Source organism: Triticum dicoccoides, chromosome 1B (assembly GCF_002162155.2).
Source record: "Triticum dicoccoides isolate Atlit2015 ecotype Zavitan chromosome 1B, WEW_v2.0, whole genome shotgun sequence".
NCBI lineage: Eukaryota > Viridiplantae > Streptophyta > Magnoliopsida > Poales > Poaceae > Triticum > Triticum dicoccoides.
This window is the reverse complement of record NC_041381.1, coordinates 457,678,966-457,685,976: the sequence shown is the minus strand read 5'-3', so window position 1 is coordinate 457,685,976 and position 7,011 is coordinate 457,678,966.

Here is a 7,011-nt window from a genome sequence, read left to right as displayed (position 1 = left end):
TGTACCCTCTACTTGAATATGGTGCTTTATGCTTCATATTATTATCCAACGATGTGTTGCCATCCTATGATAGTAGATTTTCGTTGTCCTATCGGTGATTGGTGAATTGCTATGATTGGTTTAATTTGCTTGTGGTTATGTTGCTGTCCTATTATGCCCTCCATGTCGCGCAAGCATGAGGGATTCCCGCTGTAGGGTGTTGCAATATGTTCATGATTCGCTTATAGTGGGTTGCTTGAGTGACAGAAGCATAAACCCGAGTAAGGGGGTTGTGACGTATAGGACAAAGGGGACTTGATACTTTAATGCTATGGTTGGGTTTTACCTTAATGATCTTTAGTAGTTTTGGATGCTTGCTAGAGTTCCAATCATAAGTGCATATGATCCAGGAATAGAAAGTATGTTAGCTTATGCCTCTCCCACATGAAACTTGCTATCAGTCTAGTAAAGTAGTCAATTGCTTAGGGCAATTTCACAACTCCTACCATCACTTTTCCACACTCGCTATATTTACTTTATTGCTTATTTATCTAAACAGCCCCTACTTTTTATTTACGTGTTCTTTATTATATTACAAACCTATCCAATAACACCTACAAAGTACTTCTAGTTTCATACTTGTTCTAGGTAAAGCAAACACTAAGCGTGCGTAGAGTCGTATCAGTGGCAAATAGGACTTGAGAGAATATTTGTTCTACCTTTAGCTCCTCGTTGGGTTCGACACTCTTACTTATCAAAAGAGGCTACAATTATCCCCTACACTTGTGGGTTATCAGACACCGAGATGTCGTCCCAAAGGATCTCTCCGGGCTTTGGAGAATTGTGGGAGAGGACCAAGACGGCACCAGAGGATAATGCCTTGGCTGCCGAGAACATGAGGGGCGCAACCCTCATGGAGATCGGCGACAGGGGTCTTCGATCATCCGACCCCCGGCTGGATACTGCTCTGTAGATACAAACGGCTCCGGAGTCGAATCTGCAGCCCCCTCTGAGGGAGGGGAAGATGACTATTTCAGCGGTGACCTCTACTAATGTGGAGGCACCGAACACACTGGTGGACTCTCTGCAAAGTGCGCCCGTCTTGGAGGAGCATCGTACCTTGATGGGTACGGTGGTTGAGAAGATTCAGTCCACTAAAAGCGGGCTGAATGAAGCCTTCACGAGCCTACTAACAGGCTTCGAGGTATGCATGTAATGTCTTTAGCCGGTTTCCATATGAAAAATATTCCTGTATATAGATAGTAGCCCATGAGACTCTGTTTGGCCCATGAAGGAGGGCGAACAAAGGATCTATATGCATCAGCAGGAAATAACATACTTATCTTTTTGGTAAAAAACGGGCTTCACTATTAGTGGCGACCGCTCAGGCTGCCGAAGTTTCCGAACTGAAGTAGAAATTGCAGCTGGTCGACGAGGACACTATCCGTATTAACAAGCGGCTTGACGAGGCGCATGGTATGTTTCAAGTACTCCGTACATGATTGCATTAATTTGCAAATGCTAAGTTGAAGCTTATGCACTGCTATATGCATAACTGCAGATGGTGCTACTGAGGTCGAGACCCTCAGGGGTGACCTTGCCCGGGCGAAGGAGCAAGCAAGGGTGAGTAATGCGGCTGCTGAGAAAACGGTTGCGGATTTAAAGGTCGAACAGGCTGCCCGGCGCCAGTTCGAGGAGCGGGTATCCAAAATTGAGCAAGAGCTCAAGGACGCCACTCGTAAGTGCGAGCTCCTCGAGGAGGAGAATAAAGCTAAGGCAGCCGAACTCTCCAAGGTCCTTCAAGAAGCCCAAGAGGCGAGGTCCAAATCCCGAGCGGCTCGCGAGGAGATCTGACAGGCCGGACAGATAGCGGCTGGTAAGCCCTTTATTTTACAGTCTAAGTTTGGCGATCAGAGGTTGCCTTGCTTAATCGACTATGGAGTTCTCCAAACGCTTTTGCGGATCTTCTGAAGAGTTCCGTCGAAGCTGTGCAATTCTACCAAGCCCAGGAGGAGCATACGACGGAGAAGCTATTCTGGTCGCAGTTCACGACACAGGAGCGCTCGGCGCTGCTGAATGACCAAATGGCGCAATGGGCCGAGCTGCATAAGATGTCTGGAGCGGCCATGAAGGATGTCATAGTCTGGTTGTGACCAGCCGAACCTGTTCCTATCAGCTATTTTGGCCTAGTGTGGTGACTCATCGATGTCGTGCCCCAAATTGATGCCATCAAGCGGTCAGTGTGCATAGAAGGTGCATGTATGGCCTTCGCTCGCGTCAAGATGCACTGGGCGAAGATGAAGACCGCTGTTATCGCGGTTGAGGGTCCTCCTGGAGGCAAGGACCATCGCACGCCGGAGCGCTATTTAGAAGACATCCTAGAGGGCGCTCGCTTGATAGAGGGTCAATGCTCAAAGGACATTATGTTCGAATGAATGTATCCAAATGACCCGGGCGTGTTTATTATATATATTAAGGCTTTTTCATATATTTGTGCCATTATCTGAAAGTTCTTTCCTCCTATGTGGACATTTTCGTATTCCTGAGAGTTTTCCAGTCGTCGGCTTCGGCCCCCACGTAGATACTATGGGGGTGTTCGGAATGTCACATGAGCACACTTGACCCAACGTCTTGGTCCGTAAAGGAGGTGTCAGTGCGGTGAACCAGGCAATGGACTATATGGCTTTACCACTCTCACTTAGTCATAGGAGTTTGACGATGGGGCTATAAGATAGCCCCTAGTATGTACGCGACTATCCAGATACGGGTGCGTTACATATGTGACCGGAAAACGGTCCTTCGTGTGATATGGAAAAAATCTTTAAAGATTTAGTAAGTCGCCGAGTGGCTGACCAGCTCTTGCTGCATCATGACAGTCAGTTTTTGGCTTTCTCTACTGAGGTGCTTGACCGAACGAACCAGAAACACAATCGCAATAGTTCTCCCTTTACTACCCTAGCCGAATAAATGGAACGTAAGGTAGCAAGCACAGGAGCCGGGAAACCCAACTATTGACCAAAGACATGATTCAGAGCCGATGCATATAATGCCAAGTTCAGGATGCCGAAGTGTGCTATAAAGCTAGTCGGCCTTTTGTTTGGCGACACACATGTGGCCACATAGAGCCCCTGGCAATGGGTGCCGAGGTGTGTGAGTAAAACAACTAGGGAGACAGAATACAGTTGTATGAATAAGGTCAATACCGAAAAAATGGTCTTCATGAGAATCTGATTGATACGTCAAGACATAATCTTACAGAGGGCACCCTAAGCACCAAGGCCATTTTACATGCCGGGGGTCTTAAAAATAAGGAGAAAAGCTCTATACAGGTACTTGAATAAAGTTTGGTCTAAAGAATCCTTTGGACATCCTGCCGCACGTCTGCGCTGCTTTCGCCTTGGAGAGAGAGGTTCTTTAAAAGGAATGGTCTTCGGCTATCCGTACGAAACCGGGATCCAAGAGAGTCCTTGTGAGTCTGTAGGATATATATGTTTGAATGCACCTGTGGTAGAAGAGAAAAAATAATGGAAGAAAAAGGGGTGGAGGGTCATATAGGGTCAAACCGTACTATAGACATGTTCGTATTATGCCTCCGTTGACGCCCAAGGTATTTTGAGTGCATAGTTATGCATGCGCGGCACGAACTCCACAGGTGTGTGCGGCAGTCAACGGAGGCAAAATTGCTAGTCGAGCTCTGGAATGACCGATCTATCATCATGCGGAACTGACCGGACTCGTTTAACAATGTCCGACAGTTTGATGGCCGATGAGGTGTGCGGCTTGATAGGGCCGCTCTGTATTTTGGCTGCGAGGGCCGCGGTGCGCTCCTCCGTACGGAGGGAGCGTTTCATCTTTCCATTGACTGTTATGACGCCATGTGGACTGGGCATCTTGAGTTTTAAATAAGCGTAGTGTGGCACCACATTGAATTGAGCGAAAGCGGTTTGTCCGAGCAATGCGTGATAACCACTGCAGAAGGGGACGATATCGAAGATCAAGTCTTCGCTGCAGAAGTTGTCTGGCGAGCCGAAGACAACTTCCAGTGTTATTGAGCCTGAGCAACGGGCCTCTACACCAGGTATTACTCCTTTAAAGGTAGTTTTAGTGGGCTTGATTCTTGATGAATCAATACCCATTTTGCAGACAGTGTCCTGGTATAGCAGGTTAAGACTGCTGCCACCATCCATAAGGACTCGCGTGAGGTGGAATCCATCGATGATTGGGTCGAGGACCAAATCTGCCGAACCTCCGTGGCGGATACTGGTGCGTGATCCTTTCAATCGAAGGTGATCAGACATGGCCGACCATGGGTTGAATTTTGGGGCGACTGGCTCTACGGTGTAGACGTCCCTTAATGCGCGCTTGCGCTCCCGCTTGGGGATGTGAGTAACATAGATCATATTCACCGTTTTGACCTCGGGGGGATTTCTTTTGTCCCACCGTGTTCGGTGGGAGAGGCTCTTCATCGTCGTCCTTGCTGGGCGGCTCTTTCCCCTTGTGTTCTGCGTTGAGCTTGCCAGCCTGTTTAAAGACCCAACAGTTTCTGTTGGTATGATTGGCAGGTTTTGTCGGGGGTGTTGTTAATCTGGCAAGGCCGATCAAGTATTCTATCCAAACTGGATGGACCATCTTTATTTCCTTTGAATGGCTTCTTCCGTTGTCCGGACTTGGAGCCACTGAATCCGGTGTTGACCGCCGTGTCTTTGTTATTGTTTCGACGCTTGTGCTTGTTGCGTCGTGGCTTGCCGTTGCCATCCCTGGCTTCGGATGTGCCCGGGTCGCTGTTGTTGTTGCTCCTACGAGCTAGCCAACTACCTTCTCCCGCGCAAAAGTGGGTCATAAGTGCGGTAAGGGCTGCTTTGGTTTTTCTTGGCCGATGTGTCGGGCGAGCCACTCGTCTCGGACGCTGTGTTTGAAGGCCGCGAGGGCTTTGGCGGCCGGACAATCGACAATCTGGTTCTTTTTAATTAAGAACCTGGTCCAGAGCTTCCAGGATGATTCTCCGGATTGCTGGATTATGTGACTAAGGTCATCGACATCTGGGGGCCGAACATAGGTACTTTGGAAGTTGTCTCTAAAGGCGTCCTCCAAGTCTTCCCAGCTACCAGTAGAGTTTTCTGGGAGGCTATTCCGTTAGTGCCGTGCTGGTCCCTTAAGTTTTAGGGGGAGGTATTTGATGGCATGTAGGTCATCACCGCAGCCATGTGGATGTGGAGAAGAAAATCTTCAATCCATACCGCGGGATCTGTTGTGCCATCGTATGATTCAATGTTCACGGGTTTAAACCCTTCTGGGAACTAGTGCTCCATTACCTCATCGGTGAAGCATAGGGGGGGTGTGGCACCTCCGTATCGAGCACCGTCATGATGCAGTTCGGATGAAGTCCGTATGCGGTTTTCGGCCCGGGTGAGGTTGTGCTTGTCGCGCCAGGCCTGATGGCCGTCATCTCGTGCTTGGACACACCCCCTTCATCCGTAAATTGATCTGGTTTGGCCGGCTCTATTGTCCAGGTCTTGTCGTAGGTCATACATGTATCCTGCAGCCGCTGTCTCTCTGCCTCTAGGGAGAGGTGGTGCGGGCTGGTGTTTGGCTTGAGTTGCCGCTCTGTCCCGGCCACGAGGTGGTCGGTTAGGTCCGTCAGCAGCGTTACATGCTGTCCGTATAGGCTCAAGGACCTCATCGTAGAATTGGGATAGCAGCTTGCGCTTTGGGTAACTCTTAGTTGGGCGCTCGAGGCCGTACTCCTCGGCTACCAGGACATTAGTCCATCTGTCATTGAGTAAATCCTGATCAGCTTGAAGTTGCTGATGCTTCTTTTTTAGGCCTCTTGTCATGGCTATGAGCCGGCGCTTAAAGCGCTCTTGTTCGAGGGTTCCTCTAGCACGATGAAATCTTCGTCGCTGAGGCTCTCGTCCTCTTCAGAGATCGGTTGGTAGTTACTATCCTCTGAGCCCTCGTTCCCGACAGGATCGTCGGGGTTGACTTGCCCATCCTCCCAATCATCCTGTTCGGATGTTGGCTCAATAGGGGCATCTTGGTCTTCGGCATTCTCCGGAGTATTATTGTCCCTGGTGCCGGTATTGCTGTCTTTTTCGCGATGCGATTTCGATCGGCGCCGCTCACGTTGATGCTTTGGAGGTACTTCAGCAGCCTTGTCCTCTGGATCTTTCCCACCATCATCGTCATCCTCTTTGGGTGTGTCCACCATGTACATGTCATATGAGGAAGTGGTTGTCCAGCGCCCGATGAGCGGTGGGTTCTGGCTCTTTTCATCTCCGGCATCGTTGTCCATATCGTCGATGTCTTCAGAATCGTAGTCGAGCATGTCGGTTAAATCCTCGACAGTGGCTATGAAATGGGTGGCGGGTGGGACGTAAAATTCCCTGTTCTCAGCCCCTAGTATGGGTTGGGCGTAGTTCGGCAGTGATTCTTCTGCAATGGCGAGAGATCGCATGAAGTCTAGGGCCTCGTTTAAGGTCGAGGTTTGGACGGAGAAGCGAGAGTCTGTGGAGTTGGGTGGGACAGAAGTTCCTTGGCCGAGCTCACATGATGCAGACCTCAGGAGTTCGGAGCTAGTGTACGGAGGCGAGTCTGGCTTCACGATGATAGAAGGAGCCTGGGGTGACTCCAGGCCTGTCGGTGATGCAATCCCCTTGGTTCTCCGGCGCCAAGCTCTATATCCGCAGGGAGTCCGGCGAGCTTTAAACTCCCGTCTTCGGACCTGGTGGCATGCTCTGGATCTAAGGCCAGAGCGACGGCTGGGGCCGCGAACCCTTGGAAGATCAAGTCTCCTCAGATGTCAGTGCCATAGTTTAGATTTCCAAAACTGATCTGATGACCAGGGGCGTAGATGTCGATCTACTCCAGATGGCCAATCGAGTTGGCACGCAGTGCGAAGCCACCGATATGAAAACTTGGCCAGGGAGGAAAGTCTCCCTCAAGGCGGTATTGTTGTATATGATTGATGGAGCCATCAATCGTTCTGGCGACGGCACCATGGAACTCTCAATGAAAGCACCAATGTCGGTGTCA